A 17,092-nucleotide genomic window follows, 5' to 3' on the forward strand; every position below is an offset into this window, starting at 1 on the left:
AAGGCAGTCAAGGGAATCAAGGCAGCAATCAGAATCATTTTGCTACACTGAACCAATTCCTTGCTAATGGGCCAAAGACGTTCAGCAATTGTGTCGAGGCAACCGATGCTGACGATTGGCTTGTGGATCTGGGTAAGCATTTTGAGTGCAGCAACGTCAGGCCTAAAGATTTCGTCAAGTTCGCTTCCTTCCAACTCAAAGATCAAGCTGCAGAATGGTTCCAGCAGTACAAGGATTCCAGAGGTGGACGTCTGATCACTTGGGATTATTTCCGTCGAGATTTCCGAGCTCATCACATCCCTCAAAGTGTGGTTGAAAGTAAGCGTCAGGAATTCCGCAATCTGAAGCAAGGCTCTTTGTCTGTCTATGACTACAACAAGTTGTTCCAGAAGCTCGCCCGCTTTGCCAAGCAGGACGTACCTGATGAGAAGAGCATGATATACCAGTTCAGGGTTGGTCTCAGAGAAGAAATTCAGCTCGCTCTTGTCCTCTTTGAGCCATTGAGATACGATGAGTTCTACAACATGGCACTGAATCAAGAGGCTGCTCAGTTGAGGTGTGATGCTTCCAAGAAGCGAGCCAGAGATGCTACTCCTTCTTCCTCTACTCAAGTGGCCAAACAGCAGAAGTATTGGCTTCCTCCTCCTCCGTTCCGTCAGCCGTTTCAGCAGAAGAGCAAAGGTGGCAGTGTTTCTTCCCACCCACCCAACCCTGGCTTTCAGAACAAGTCTTCGTCTCAACCTCCAAGATCGAGTGCTCCGTACCACCGTCCACTTTCAGAGGTCACGTGCAACAAGTGCCAAGAAAAGGGTCACTATGCCAACAAGTGTTTCAACCAGAGGCGTCTTCCTCCTCCTCCTCCTGTGAGATCGGCAAGTATAGCAGTGGTCAAGCATAACCCCAAGCATGCCAAGGTCAACTTGATGAATGCAGCTCAGGCAGAGGATTCTTCAGATGTCATCATGGGTAACCTTCCTGTTAACGATATTCCTGCAAAAGTTCTTTTTGACACTGGTGCATCGCATTGTTTCATGTCGAGACCTTTTGCATCTAAGCATGATTTTGTTACTCAAGTGTTGTCGAAACCGTTGGCTATTGTTTCTCCGGCCCGTCAAATGACATCTCGAGTATGTGTTCCGGATGTTACAATCACTTTGGGTGACTATAAGTTCTTGTCCTCTCCAAATGTTCTTGGTGACTCGGATATTGATCTTATTCTCGGAATGGATTGGCTTTCTAAGCACAAGGCTCAGCTTGATTGTGCAGCCAGTCAGATTCAATTGACTCATTCGTCTGAGGATGTAATTGTCTTTGCCGCTCGTGATAATACCATCCCTCTGTTTTCTCTCAATGAGAAGGGTGAACTGGATTCCATCTCGCAAATTCCAGTCGTTTGCGAATATCAAGACATCTTTCCAGAAGAGCTTCCAGGAATGCCTCCGCACCGGCCAGTTGAATTCGTTATTGATCTTGAGCCCGGTACGGAACCTGTGTGCAAACGTCCTTACAAGCTCGGACCTGAAGAGTTGAAGGAGCTGAAGAAACAACTCGATGAGCAAGAGAGAATGGGTCTCATCCGGCCTAGTTCTTCTCCGTGGGGTTGTGGTGTTCTTTTTGTGAAGAAGAAGGATGGATCGGACCGACTTTGTGTTGATTACCGTCCATTTAACAAGAAGACCATCAAGAACAAATACCCACTTCCCAACATCAATGAGCTGTTTGAACAACTCAAAGATGCTCAAGTATTCTCCAAGCTTGATCTCCGTATGGGTTATCATCAGATTCGAATCCGTGAGCAAGATATTCCCAAGACGGCTTTCAGGACAAGTTTTGGTTCATATGAATACACTGTCATGTCTTTTGGCCTCATCAACGCTCCTCCGACGTTCTCTCGCATGATGAACTTCATCTTCAACGCCTACACCAATGACTTCATTTTGGTCTATCTCGACGACATTCTGGTTTTCTCCAAGAACAAGGAAGATCATGCCAAGCACTTGCGTTTGGTTCTTGATAAGCTGAGGGAACATCAGTTCTACGCCAAGTTCTCCAAGTGTGAATTTTGGCTCGATGAGGTTCTTTATCTTGGTCATATCATCTCTGCCAAGGGCATTGCCGTGAATCCTGAGAAGGTGTCTGCAATTGTGAATTGGGAACCTCCTCAAAACGTGAAGCAAATCCGCAGTTTCCTCGGTCTCGCAAGCTATTGCCGAAGATTCGTTGAAAACTTTTCTAAGATCGCGAAGCCTCTCTCTAATCTTCTTAAGAAGCACATCAAGTACGTTTGGTCTCCGGAGTGTGATATTACTTTCAACACTTTGAAAGAGAAGTTGATCACTGCTCCAGTTCTGACTCCGCCTGATGAATCCAAACCGTACGAGGTCTTTTGTGATGCCTCTCTCCAAGGTCTTGGCGCAGTGTTGATGCAAGAGAAGAAAGTTGTTGCTTATACCTCTCGCCAGTTGAAGCCTAATGAGAAGAACTACCCCACTCATGATCTCGAGTTGGCGGCAGTTGTGCATGCTCTTTTGACTTGGAGACATCTTCTATTGGGAAGAAAAGTGGACATTTTCACTGATCACAAGAGTCTCAAGTACATCTTCACTCAGCCTAATCTCAACCTCAGGCAAACTCGATGGGTTGAAATGATTCAAGCGTATAATCCAAGTATTGAGTATACTCCAGGCAAGGCCAATGTGATTGCTGACGCTTTGAGCAGGAAAGCGTATTGCAACAGTCTGATTCTTAAGCCTTATCAACCCGAGCTTTGTGAAGCTTTCCGCAAACTGAATCTGCAAGTTGTTCCTCAAGGTTTCCTCGCCAACCTTCAAGTCTCTCCTACCTTGGAAGACCAGATTCGCCAAGCCCAGCTTCTTGATTCTATGGTGAAAAAGGTGAAGATTGGGATTGCCAAGAGTTAGTCCAAGTACAAGTGCTACCGCCTTGATGACAAGGACACTCTCTTCTTCGAGGATCGAATTGTTGTACCCAAAGGTGAACTTCGTAAAGTGATCATGAACGAGGCTCACAATTCTCTCCTCTCCATCCACCCTGGGAGCACGAAGATGTATCAGGACCTCAAGCAAGCTTATTGGTGGACTCGAATGAAGTGCGAGATCGCTCAATTCATGAATGAATGTGATGTCTGCAGAAGAGTGAAGGCAGAACACCAAAGGCCAGCTGATCTCCTTCAACCTCTTGCCATTCCAGAATGGAAGTTTGACCACATTGAAATGGACTTCGTGACTGGGTTTCCAAAGTCCAAGCGTGGCAATGATGCTATATTTGTTGTCATCGACAAGCTCACCAAAGTGGCTCACTTTCTGCCTATCAAAGAGTCGATCACTGCAGCTCAATTGGCGGAACTCTATACCTCTCGGATTGTCTCTCTGCTCGGTATTCCTCAAGTGATATCTTCAGACCGTGGCAGCATCTTTACCTCCAAGTTTTGGGATTCTTTTCAGAAGGCCATGGGCACCAACATCCGCTTCAGCACAGCTTTCCATCCTCAAACAAGCGGTCAAGTCGAGCGTGTCAACCAGATTCTTGAAGATATGCTCAGGGCTTGTGTGATCTCCTTCGGCATGAAGTGGGAGGATTGTCTTCCTTATGCTGAATTCTCCTACAACAACAGTTTTCAAGCAAGTTCGGGCAAGGCCCCATTTGAAATTCTGTATGGCAGGAAGTGCCGTACCCCTCTCAACTGGTCTGAAACCGGTGAACGTCAGCTGCTGGGTAATGACTTAATCACAGAAGCAGAAGAAATGTGCAAAGTCATTCGTGATAACCTCAAAGCAGCCCAATCCCGCCAGAAGAGCTACTATGATAGTAAGCACCATGATTTGGCTTTCGAGATCGGAGATCATGTTTACCTCCGCGTCTCTCCTATGAAAGGTACTCGTCGCTTCGGTATCAAAGGGAAGCTTGCCCCTAGATACGTGGGACCTTTCAAGATTGTCAGCAAGAGAGGCGACCTCGCCTATCAACTCGAGCTTCCTTCAAACTTTGCAAATGTTCATGACGTGTTCCATGTCTCTCAGCTTCAAAAGTGCTTCAAGACTCCTGACCGCACAGTCAACTTCGAGGACATTGAGCTCCAAGAAGATCTCTCTTATCGTGAGCACCCAGTTGCTATTCTTGAAGAGACTGAACGCAAGACTCGCAACAAGTCAATCAAATTTCTCAAAGTCAAGTGGTCACACCATTCCGACCGTGAAGCTACCTGGGAATGCGAGGATCACCTCCGTTCTGAGTACACGGCTTTCTTTCAGTCCTAGATCTCGGGACGAGATCCTTTCGTAGTGGTGGAGTGTTGTAACGCCCTGGATATAGCTTTCCCAATTTGTACTCCAACTCTTGCCATTTCCGGCGTTAAGTTATATTTATTTCCTCGGGTTCGGGTCTTTGTCTCCGTGTGTTGTTTTTGTTGTCATGCATCTCATATCATGTCATCATGTGCATTGCATTTGCATACATGTTCATCTCATGCATTCGAGCATTTTCCCCGTTGTCCGTTTTGCATTCCGGCGCTTCGTTCTCCTCCGGTGGTCATTTCTAGCTTTCTTTCGTGTGTGGGGATTAAACATTTCCGGATTGGACCGAGACTTGCCAAGCGGCCTTGGTTTACTACCGGTAGACCTCCTGTCAAGTTTCGTATCATTTGGACTTCGTTTGATACTCCAACGGTTAACCGAGGGACCGAAAAGGCCTCGTGTGTGTTGCAGCCCAACACCCCTTCAATTTGGCCCAAAACCCACCTAACTTTGCTCCATCATCTAGAGCGTTCGATCACGATCGCGTGGCCGAAAACCGCACCTCATTTGGACTCACCTAGCTCCCTCTATGTCTATAAATAGACCCCCCCCCCCCATTTTTCGGATCTTCTCCTCCCACGAAACCCTAAAAATCCCATCACACCGGCCGGACATTGTCCGACCCGGCCGGACACCGCCGCCGCCCTCTCCCACGCTGCCACGTGGCAGGCGCCACCGCCTCCACCGCCGCGGCCCGCCAGGCCCAGGGAGGGCCCCCGCGAGCCCGCGCCGGCCGCCGCCCTCCTCCCGCGCCCGACCTCCTCTTCTCCGACGCCGGCGCCGGAGCCTGCCGCTCCGCCGCCACCTCGAGCGATCCGGCCGCCCGCCGCCCGCGCCTCCTCTCGCCGCCCGGCGACGCCGCCGCCCTCGCCGGCCACCGCGGCGCCATCGCCGCCCCGCCGACGCCACCTCCCCCGGCCGGCCTCGTCCTCCTCACTCCGGCGGCCGACAATCTCCGGCGGTGAACAGTGAACCCCGAGGAACCTCGATCCGGGCGCCAGATCCAGATCTAAAAAACCCTAGGGTTGACTTTCCCCCTCTCCCATCATTTTTTATGCAAACTTTGACCTGTGATATCTCCGTATCCGTAACTCCGTTTTGGACATATAGTATATCAAAATGTTCGCCTCGATGAGTACATCATTTCATTCCATTGCATCATTTTCATTTGAATGCATCTTGATGCCCGAAATTCTGTTAGAAGGAGGCTTCTTGAGTTAATTGTCAGATCCGCTAGTTCATCTTAGACTTTTGTCATTTTTGCCATGATTGTTGTGTGCATGATATGCCCGTGAGTCCTACATATGTTTTGTTAAGGATTTTGTTACCTTTCCAAAGGTGCAACCCATGCATTTTTGTGATGTGTGTGGTGACTTGTGAAAGCTTGCAAAGTGAGGCACCCGGTAAATATGTTTTCAGGGACTTAGTAGTTTTCACTAAGTCTGGGATTGTTTAGTTCATGATGCCATATGTTCATGTTGTTTCCTAGTGATCCGTGCCTCTTTTGAGGATGATCAGTAAAGGAGTTTTATTAATATTGTCATGCTCTATCCATCCATTTCTTTGTTTGCAATTATGGAGCACCCTAGCTTGAGTCAATCAAGATCTACTTTTGCTTCGTGGTGAATCTGGGCAGATTGTCAACTCGTTTGCGATTTTGCCGATGCTATGGTAGTTGATCCGTGCATGCTATGCCATTGTTCTTGCCATGTATAGCTTGCATTTTGTGCCTTCTTAATGGATGTATGCTTGCCTTGCCATGACTTGCACCGTAGTGAGTGCATCGAGCTCGTTTACATGCCTTCGTGAGTTATGTTTCTGCATGTGTCAGTTTTCACTAAGTCTGAAAACTGATTATGTTTTAGCTATGTTCGTGTGCTTGTTAGTATATTTTGTGATCCCTTTTGGCCCAAGGTCACTAAGGGTCTTTTTTTAAGCTTGTTGAGTAGCTCCATGCCATGTTCTTCTTTGTCATAATCAGGTTCTGTAGCATGTTGTTTTGTTGCTCCGAAAAGGGCTTCATGATCTGAAATTTCAGACAAGTGTTAATTTCACTAAGTCTGAGATCTGTTTACCATTTGCGTTTTTGCCATGCTTGTTTGAACCTCTTATTGGATGAATTGGCCGTGGCTCAGTGCTAGTCTTTTGTTAAGCATCTTGAATGCTTCCCTGCCATGTATTTTGATGCCATGTTTGAGTGCTATAGCATGTTCATTTCGTTGCATTTAGATGCCTACTTGCTGTAAATCGCAGACCGGTGCCAATTTTGAATCGCTTGCCATTTCCAAACCGTAACTCTGATTCCGGTGTTCTTTATATCGTTTTCAAGCGGTTTCATCTCATCTTTCCAGTGGAACACTTGGATTTCCAAGTTGAGGCCAGGTTCATGCATTTCCTATCATATCTTGCATTTTTGCATCCCGCATCGCATCCCGCATAGCATACCATCATTGCATCTTTTTGTTTGAGTTTGCACGTGGTTGATTGTTTCCTTGTTGCTTGTTTGTCTTGTTTGGGTAGAGCCGGGAGACGAGTTCGCTAACAAGGAGCCCGTTGAGTTTGCTTTTGAGGATCCAGTCAACTCTGACAGCTTTGTAGGCAAGATGATCATACCCTCGAAATCACTACTATCTTTGCTATGCTAGTTTGCTCGCTCTTTGCTATGCCAATGCTACGATGCCTACCTTTTGTTTGTCAGCCTCCCAATTGCCATGTCAAACCTCTAACCCACCATTTCCTAGCAAACCGTTGATTGGCTATGTTACCGCTTTGCTCAGCCCTTCTTATAGCGTTGCTAGTTGCAGGTGAAGATTGGAGTCGTTCCTTGTTGGAACATTTATTTACTTGTTGGGATATAATTATATTGCTATGTTATCTTAATGCATCTATATACTTGGTAAAGGGTGGAAGGCTCGGCCTCTCGCCTAGTGTTTTGTTCCACTCTTGCCGCCCTAGTTTCTGTCATATCGGTGTTATGTTCCTGGATTTTTGCGTTCCTTACGTGGTTGGATTATAATGGGAACCCCTTGATAGTTCGCCTTGATTAAACCTTTTCCAGCAATGCCCAACCTTGGTTTTACCATTTGCCACCTAGCCTCTTTTTCCCTTGGGTTTCCGGAGCCCGTGGGTCATCTTATTTAAACCCCCCGGGCCAGTGCTCCTCTGAGTGTTGGTCCAACCCAGAGCCCCTTGCAGCGCCACCTCGGGGAAACTCGAGGGCTGGTTTTAGTTGTACGGATTGCTTATCTGAGTGTGCCCTGAGAACAAGATATGTGCAGCTCCTATCGGGATTTGTCGGCACATTCGGGTGGTGTTGCTGGTCTTGTTTTAACCTGTCGAAAAGTCTTGTTGTACCGGGATTGCGAGTCTGATCGGAATGTCTCGGGTGGAGGTATATTCCTTCGTTGACCGTGAGAGCTTGTCATGGGCTAAGTTGGGACTCCCCTGCAGGGATTGAACTTCCGAAAGCCGTGCCCGCGGTTATGGGCAGATGGGAATTTGTTAATGTCCGGTTGTAGATAACTTAAACATAAACTTAATTAAAAATGAATCAACTGTGTGTGTTACCGTGATGGCCCCTTCTCGGCGGAGTCCGGGAAGTGGACACGGTGTTGGAGTAATGCTTGCGCAGGTTGTTCCTCTAGATTCTCGTTCGCGCTTTGCCTCCTCTTCTCGCTCTCTTTTGCGTATAAGTTAGCCACCATATATGCTAGTCGCTTGCTGCAGCTCCACTTATATTTGCCTTACCCCTTCCTATAAGCTTAAATAGTCTTGATCGCGAGGGTGCGAGATTGCTGAGTCCCTGTGGCTCACAGATTCCTACTATACCAGATGCAGGTCCAGGTGACTCCGCTCCAGGTGATGCGTATGAGCTCAAGTGGGAGTTCGACGAGGACTCTCAATGTTACTATGTGTCTTTTCCTGATGATCAGTAGTGGTGCCCAGTTGGGGTGATCGGGACCGTGTCGCATGTTGGGTTATCTTCTATTTTGGCGCCATAGTCGGGCCATGAGTGTTTGGATGATGTATCTTATTTATGTACTTTGATTTGACGTGGCGAGTGTAAGCCAACTATGTATCTCCCCTTTTATTCTATATATTACATGGGATGTTGTGATGATTGCCTAACTTGCGACATTGCTTTCAATGCGGTTATGTCTCTAAGTCGTGCCTCGACATGTAGGAGCTATAGCCGCATAGAGGGCGTTACAACGCCGGCCGAGCAGACGGAGTGGTTGTCTTCTTTACTTGCTTACGAGGCGGAGGAGAAGGACTACGACGCGCCGGAGCAGCTGCCGGAGCGGCGGCGGGTCTCTTCCGCCCTTGCTAACGAGGCGGAGAAGGAGGAGGCTGGCTGCTCGGGCGCGCCGGCGCAGGCGGAGAAGGAGGCGGAGTGCCGCCACGCGCCGGAGAAGGAGCCGGCCGAGTGCCCTGATCGTCACTCGCCGGAGGAGGAGGCGGTGGAGGAGGCGGAGTGCCCTGACTCGCCGGAGGAGGAGGAGGAGGCGGAGGCATCCAGTTCGGAAGGTTGATGAGCTCCTTCCGCCATAGGCATGGAGTCTTCAGAGAAGAACCCAGCCGAGTCTCCCCTTCTCTAGTAGGGTGGTCAAGCTGGAGGTCCTCAAATCCCTCCGTTATGTCATCCACCATCACCTTAACATATCCTTCTGGAATCGGCCGGCAGTGAAAAGTTGCACCGGGTTCATTAGGAAAAACAGAGCCAACAGCCGCCTTGACCTTCATATTAATCCATTGCGTCACAAGGTGGCAATTTTGAGACTCCGTGATAGCATCCACGGGATAGCTGGCAGGAGCCGTCAAGACATGCTCCGGCTGAAGCAGCTCGGTGGAAGCCACACTGCTTCTCCACTGAGATGGCGGGGTAGCTTCAGGGGAAGCTTCGGCAAGTCGTTTGATGCGATTTGCTTCTCGTTCCTCTATCGCTTGTACCCTTGCGTGCAGCGCCGGTAGTTCGGTCTGCTCCACTTTCTTCCTCCTCTCGTGGCATTTGTAACCGCCTGCGTCCGGAAACCCAGCCTTCCATGGAATGGAGCCTAGCGTGCCTCGTGTCCGTCCAGGATGCTCAGGATTTCCGAGGGCCTTTGTGAGCTCGTCGTTCTCTCTGTCTGGAAGGAACGTCCCTTTCTGCGCTGCATCGATATAGTACCGAAGTTTCTTGAAGGATATGTCAAGTTGCTCATCCGTCCAAACGCACTTCCCTGTTACAGGGTCCAAGGATCCGCCAGCCCCGAAGAACCAAGTCCGGCAACGGTCTGGCCAGTTCATTGTCTCTGGTTCGATCCCTTTATCAAGCAGATCAGTGTCAGCCTTTGCCCACTTAGGACGGCCTTTGAGGTAGCCACCTGACCCCGTGCGATGGTGAAGCTTCTTCTTCGCAGCATTTTTCTTGTTTGCTTCCGACATCTTCTTACTCTTATCCGATGTCTTGTGGGCCACAAATGCGGGCCATTGATCTCTGATCTTCTCATATTTTCCCTTGAATTCTTGTGTCTCTTTTTTGTCAACAAACCTTTTCAGCTCATTCTTCCACCTCCTGAATAGCTCTGCCATCTTCTTAGGAGTAGCAGACTTAATTAATTGTTCTATAACCGGCTTCTCTGGATCCTCCTCTGGCGGTAGGGTGAAATTTGCCTTCAGCTCATTCCAAAGATCTTCTTTCTGCATATCATTGACAAAAGACACCCCATGGTCTTCTTTAGCCGGCTTAAACCATTGGTGGATGCTGATCGGGATTTTGTCCCTAATAAGAACCCCGCACTGAGCAGTAAATGCATCCTTCGTCTGGATGGGTTCAATCGGTAGGCCGTCGCGCGCGATCGCTGTGATCTCAAACCTTTCATCCTCGCGCAACTTTTTCTTCGGGCCTTGTCTCTTTACCGAAGTTGAGCTCGATCCGGAGGGCTAGAAAAAAGAAGAAAGACGAGAGTTAATTAATATGTGTACATACCAAAACAATGAATGCATCAATTAGCTAGTCTCAGCATAGGCTTAACTAATATATTTACCTGGCCGGACTCTGTTCGGTCACCGGAGCTGTCACCCTGTTCTTCCGGACCTACTTCTTCACCCTGCTGTTCTTCCGGACCTGCTTCTTCACCTTGCTGTTCTTCCAGACCATCATTGTTGTTAAGAAAACATGACATGACATCACCTCCATCTAAGATTATGTCCCGCAACCTCTCTTCTGCTTCCTCGTCTCGTCCGTGCTCCATTGTTTCTGCAAATATATATTACAACATGGCAATTATTACACAAGCATGACAGCACGTGGATATATTAGTTTGGGTGTACTCCTCAAGAGTTTTCACTGTCGAAGTTATCCGGGAGGGGGTAATATCGACAACGATGAGATACGTACATGGGAAAATAATATTATCGGGGAGGGGGTATATCGACCCCCCCCCACGTGTTGAAGTTATCGGGAGGGGTACATTTATATCGACAACGACAATATACGTACATGGGAAAATAATATTATCGGGGAGGGGGTATATATATCGACCCCCCCCCCCCACGTGTTGAAGTTATCGGGAGGGGGTAATATCGACAACGATGAGATACATACACGGGAAAATAATGTTATCGGGGAGCGGGTATATCGACCCCCCCAACGTGTTGAAGTTATCGGGAGGGGGTAATATCGACAACGACGAGATACATACACGGGAAAATAATGTTATCAGGGAGCGGGTATATCGACCCCCCCCCCCCCACGTGTTGAAGTTATCGGGAGGGGTTTATATATCGACAACGACGACATACGTACATGGGAAAATAATATTATCGAGGAGGGGGTATATCGACTCCCCCCCACGTGTTGAAGTTATCGGGAGGGGATATATATATCAACCCCCCCTCTTGTTGAAGTTACCGGGAGGGGGTAATATCGACAACGATGAGATACATACACGGGAAAATAATGTTATCGGGGAGGGGGTATATCGACCCCCCCCCCCTGTGTTGAAGTTATCGGGAGAGGTATATCAACGACGACAGACCCGATAAAACATAAGAAAACGAAGAAGAAATAAAAAGAGGAGAAGAAGAAAGGAATAGCTAGAGGAGAAGATCGAAGAAAAAAACGAAGAAAAAAAAAGAGGAGAAGAAGAGAAAATAGAATATTCTATTTTCTCTTCTTCTCCTCTTCTTTTTCTTCTTTTTTCTTCTTCTTATTTATTTCTCCTCTTCTTCCTCTCCCCTCTTATTCTCCTTTCTTCCTCTTCTTATTTCCTTTTTCCTCTCATTTTTCTTCTTCTTCTTCCTTCTTAAAAATACATGAAGTAGTATTGCCTAATTCATTGTTCATATGAATATACAAACATTTGCATATTTACAATAATTAATATCACCAAAAAAATCTATGAACAGAAAAAATCCTAATTTTTCTAAGAAACTATCTTTTGCATATATACATGAACATATATATACACAGAGAACATATATATATATATATATATATATATATATATATATATATATAACAAGCATATATATGAAAAAAGCATATATATGAAAAAAATGCTAGCTAGGGAGGGCGCCGGCCGGACCAGGAGGACCGCGGGGTCGGTGGCGAGGATGGCGGCGGGGCAGTGGGCGCACGCTCTGGGTTGGGGGCGCAGGCGACGGCGACGGCGGGCAGGGGCGGCGCGCGTCGGGGAAGGGGCCGGCGCGGGCGACGGTGAGGGCAGGTCGGGGCAGCGCGCGTCGAGGCAGGGACGCGGGCGATGGCGACGGGGGCGGGCCGGGGCGGCGCGCGTCGGGGCAGGGGCGCGGGAGACGGCGACGACGGGGGCGGGCCGGCAACTGCAAGATGAGAGTGACAATTTCCTAAGTGTGGACTTATATAGCAGAGCCTTTAGTCTCGGTTCGTGGCAGCAACCGGGACTAAAGGTGGGCATTAGTCCCGGTTGGTGCCACCAACCGGGACCAAAGGCCACTTTTCAGCAGCCCAAAGGGCGGGAAGCGGCGGCCTTTGGTACCGGTTGGTGGCACCAACCGGGACTAAAGAGGGTCATTGGTACCGGTTCGTGGCACCAACCGGGACTAATGCCCACCTTTAGTCCCGGTTGGTGCCACCAACCGGGACCAAAGGCCTTGTGCTGCTGAGCCCGCGTCGAAAGTTTAGTCCCACCTCGCTAGTTGAGAGGGGTGCGCAGTGGTTTATAAGCCCCACTTCTGCACCCCTCTCGAGCTTCTCTCCATTGCAGGCTTACGGGCCTAATTGTCACTGTTATGCCTGTGAGCCTACTGGGCCTCCTGCGGGCCTGAATCCTGGCCCATGGATGGGTTTCTAGTCGTATTCAGGCCGTGGGGGCCTAGTAGGTGGCACTTTTTTGTTTTTTTGTTTTTTGTTGCTTTATTTATTTTATTTTGTTTTTTGTTTTATTTTTTAATTCTTTTTGCTTTTAGTTTTATAAAAATTATAAACTTTCTATTAGTGCCATTAGTTTTCAAATTAGAATAGTTAAAATTTGAATTCTTTGAAATTTGTGTGAATCACAAGTTTGTGATTAACTTTACCAATGGCCCTGTTTTTTTGTTGCTTTATTTATTTTCTTTTGTTTTTTGTTTTATTTTTTAATTCTTTTTGCTTTTTGTTTTAGAAAAATTATAAACTTTCTGTTAGTGCCATTAGTTTTCAAATTAGAATAGTTAAAATTTGAATTATTTGAAGTTTGTGTGAATCACAAGTTTGTGATTAACTTTACCAATGGCCCACGTGGCTGCCCTTTTGAGAGTGTTCTTGGTGAGAACATTGTTGACAAGGAGCAAACCGGGATTAATGGTATTACGAGGGCCAAACCATAAGACATTAAAGCATTTGAAATGAACTCTGAAAAAGTTGGCATAGCATGTGCATGTACAAAACGGAGAATGGTATCATACTCATCTGTTACAAAGTTGGCATGGTATCATCATAATAGTTGCGGGAGAAAGTCTTCACTTTTTCGTCGCTTGTATCATTTGCTTATTGCGCCGTAACCGTGGATAATCTTCATCGTTTATCAGGATGCTTGGGTCAGCCTTTACTTTGAAGGGAGGAATTTCATGAAACTTTTCATAATCTTCAGACATGTCTGTCTTGCCCTCCACTCCCACGATGTCCCTTTTTCCTAAAAGAACTATGTGGCGCTTTGGCTCATCGTATGATGTATTCGCTTCCTTATCTTTTCTTTTTCTCGGTCTGGTAGACATGTCCTTCACATAGATAACCTGTGCCACATCATTGGCTAGGACGAACGGTTCGTCAGTGTACCCAAGATTTTTCAGATCCACTGTTGTCATTCCGTACTTTGGGTCTACCTGTACCCCGCCTCCTGACAGATTGACCCATTTGCACTTAAACAAAGGGACCTTAAAATCATGTCCGTAGTCAAGTTCCCATATGTCCACTATGTAACCATAATATGTGTCCTTTCCCCTCTCGGTTGTTGCATCAAAGCGGACACCGCTGTTTTGGTTGGTGCTCTTTTGATCTTGGTCAATCATGTAAAATGTATTCCCATTTATCTCGTATCCTTTGTAAATCAATATAGTCAAAGATGGTCCCCTGGACAACAAGTACAGCTCATCACAAACAGTGTTGTCACCTCTGAGACGTGTTTCCAACTAGCTGCTGAAAGTCCTGATGTGTTCACATGTAATCCAGTCGTCGCACTGCTCGGGTGTTTGGAGCGCAGACTGTTCTTGTGTTCATCGACATACGGGGTCACCAAGGTAGAGTTCTGTAGAACTGTGTAGTGTGCTTGAGACCAAGAATATCCGTCCCTGCATATTATTGAGTCCCTTCCAAGCGTGCCTTTTCCAGTCAGTCTCCCCTCATACCACGATTTAGGGAGACCTATCTTCTTAAGGCCAGGAATGAAGTCAACACAAAACCGGATGACATCCTCTGTTTGATGGCCCATGGAGATGCTTCCTTCTGGCCTAGCGCGGTTACGGACATATTTCTTTAGGACTCCCATGAAGCTCTCAAAGGGGAACATATTGTGTAGAAATACGGGCCCCAGAATGACAATCTCGTCGACTAGATGAACTAGGACGTGCGTCATGATATTGAAGAAAGATGGTGGGAACACCAGCTCGAAACTGACAAGACATTGCGCCACATCACTCCTTAGCCTTGGTATGATTTCTGGATCGATCACCTTCTGAGAGATTGCATTGAGGAATGCACATAGCTTCACAATGGCTAATCGGACGTTTTCCGGTAGAAGCCCCCTCAATGCAACCAGAAGCAGTTGCGTCATAATCACGTGGCAGTCATGAGACTTTAGGTTCTGGAACTTTTTCTCTCGCATATTTATTATTCCCTTTATATTCGACGAGAAGCCAGTCGGGACCTTCATACTGAGCAGGCATTCAAAGAAAATTTCTTTCTCTTCTTTCATAAGAGCGTAGCTGGCAGGACCTTCATACTGCTTCGGAGGCATGCCGTCTTTTTCGTGCAAACGTTGCAGGTCCTCCCGTGCCTCAGGTGTATCTTTTGTCTTCCCATACACGCCCAAGAAGCCTAACAGGTTCACGCAAAGGTTCTTCGTCACGTGCATCACATCGATTGAAGAGCGGACCTCTAGCTCTTTCCAGTAGGGTAGGTCGAAGAATATAGATTTCTTCTTCCACATGGGTGCGCGTCCCTCAGCGTCATTCGGAACAGCTAGTCCGCCGGAACCCTTTCCAAAGATTACGTGTAAATCATTGACCATAGCAAGTACGTGATCACCGGTACACATGGCGGGCTTCTTCCGGTGATCTGCCTCGCCTTTGAAATGCTTGCCTTTCTTTCGACATTGATGGTTGATCGGGAGAAATCGATGATGGCCCACATACACATTCTTCCTGCATCTGTCCAGTTATATACTTTCGGTGTCATCCAAACAGTGCGTGCATGCGTGGTATCCCTTGTTTGTCTGTCCTGAAAGGTTAGTCAGAGCGGGCCAATCGTTTATGGTCACGAACAACAACGCCTTTAGGTTAAATTCCTCTTGTTTGTGCTCATCCCACGTACGTACACCGTTTCCATTCCACAGCTGTAAAAGTTCTTCAACTAATGGCCTTAGGTACACATCAATGTCATTGCCGGGTTGCTTAGGGCCTTGGGTGAGAACTGGCATCATAATGAACTTCCGCTTCATGCACATCCAAGGAGGAAGGTTATACATACATAGAGTCACAGGCCAGGTGCTGTGATTGCTCCTCTGCTCCCCGAGAGGATTAATGCCATCCGCGCTTAAAGCAAACCATACGTTCCTTGGGTCCTTTGCAAACTCATCCCAGTACTTTCTCTCGATTTTTCTCCACTGCGACCCGTCAGCGGGTGCTCTCAACTTCCCGTCTTTCTTACGGTCCTCACTGTGCCATCGCATCAACTTGGCATGCTCTCCGTTTCTGAACATACGTTTCAACCGTGGTATTATAGGAGCATACCACATCACCTTCGCAGGAACCCTCTTCCTGGGGGGCTCGCCGTCAACATCACCAGGGTCATCTCGTCTGATCTTATACAACAATGCACCGCATACCGGGCATGCGTTCAGATCCTTGTATGCACCGCGGTAGAGGATGCAGTCATTAGGGCATGCATGTATCTTCTGCACCTCCAATCCTAAAGGGCATACGACCTTCTTTGTTGCGTATGTACTGTCTGGCAATTCGTTATCCTTTGGAAGCTTCTTCTTCAATATTTTCAGTAGCTTCTCAAATCCTTTGTCAGGCACATCATTCTCTGCCTTCCACTACAGCAATTCTAGTACGGTACTGAGCTTTGTGTTGCCATCTTCGCAATTGGGGTACAACCCTTTTTTGTGATCCTCTAACATGCGATCGAACTTCAGCTTTTCCTTTTGACTTTCGCATTGCGTCCTTGCATCGACAATGACCCGGCGGAGATCATCATCATCGGGCACATCGTCTGGTTCCTCTTGATCTTCAGCAGCTTCACCCGTTGCAGCATCATTGGGCACATCGTCTGGTTCCTCTTGATCTTCACCAGCTCCCCCCGTTGCAGCATCACCGTATTCAGGGGGCACATAGTTGTCATCGTACTCTTCTTCTTCGCCGTCTTCCATCATAACCCCTATTTCTCCGTGCCTTGTCCAAACATTATAGTGTGGCATGAAACCCTTGTAAAGCAGGTGGGTGTGAAGGATTTTCCGGTCAGAGTAAGACTTCGTATTCCCACAATTAGGGCATGGACAACACATAAAACCATTCTGCTTGTTTGCCTCAGCCGCTTCGAGAAATTCATGCACGCCCTTAATGTACTCGGAGGTGTGTCTGTCACCGTACATCCATTGCCGGTTCATCTGCGTGCGTTATATATAATTAAGTGTGTCAAAAACCATTACAGAACATCATGAATAGATAATTAAGTGACCAAATTAATATAAGTTCATCATCACATTAAAACCAAAGTACATACATAGTTCTCATCTAACAACATATAGCTCTCCAGAGCATCTAATTAATTAAACCATACATTGAAACTATGTAAAACATTTCAATGCGAAAACAAACGCGATCATAATCGCAACCAAGGTAACAATTGATCCAACGGCATAATGATACCAAGCCTCGGTATGAACGGCATATTTTCTAATCTTTCTAATCTTCAAGCGCATTGCATCCATCTTGATCTTGTGATCATCGACGACATCCGCAACATGCAACTCCAATATCATCTTCTCCTCCTCAATTTTTTTATTTTTTCCTTCAAGAAATTGTTTTCTTCTTCAACTAAATTTAACCTCTCAACAATA

The sequence above is a fragment of the Triticum aestivum genome, chromosome 2A, assembly GCF_018294505.1.
Source record: "Triticum aestivum cultivar Chinese Spring chromosome 2A, IWGSC CS RefSeq v2.1, whole genome shotgun sequence".
Taxonomy (NCBI): Eukaryota; Viridiplantae; Streptophyta; class Magnoliopsida; order Poales; family Poaceae; genus Triticum; species Triticum aestivum.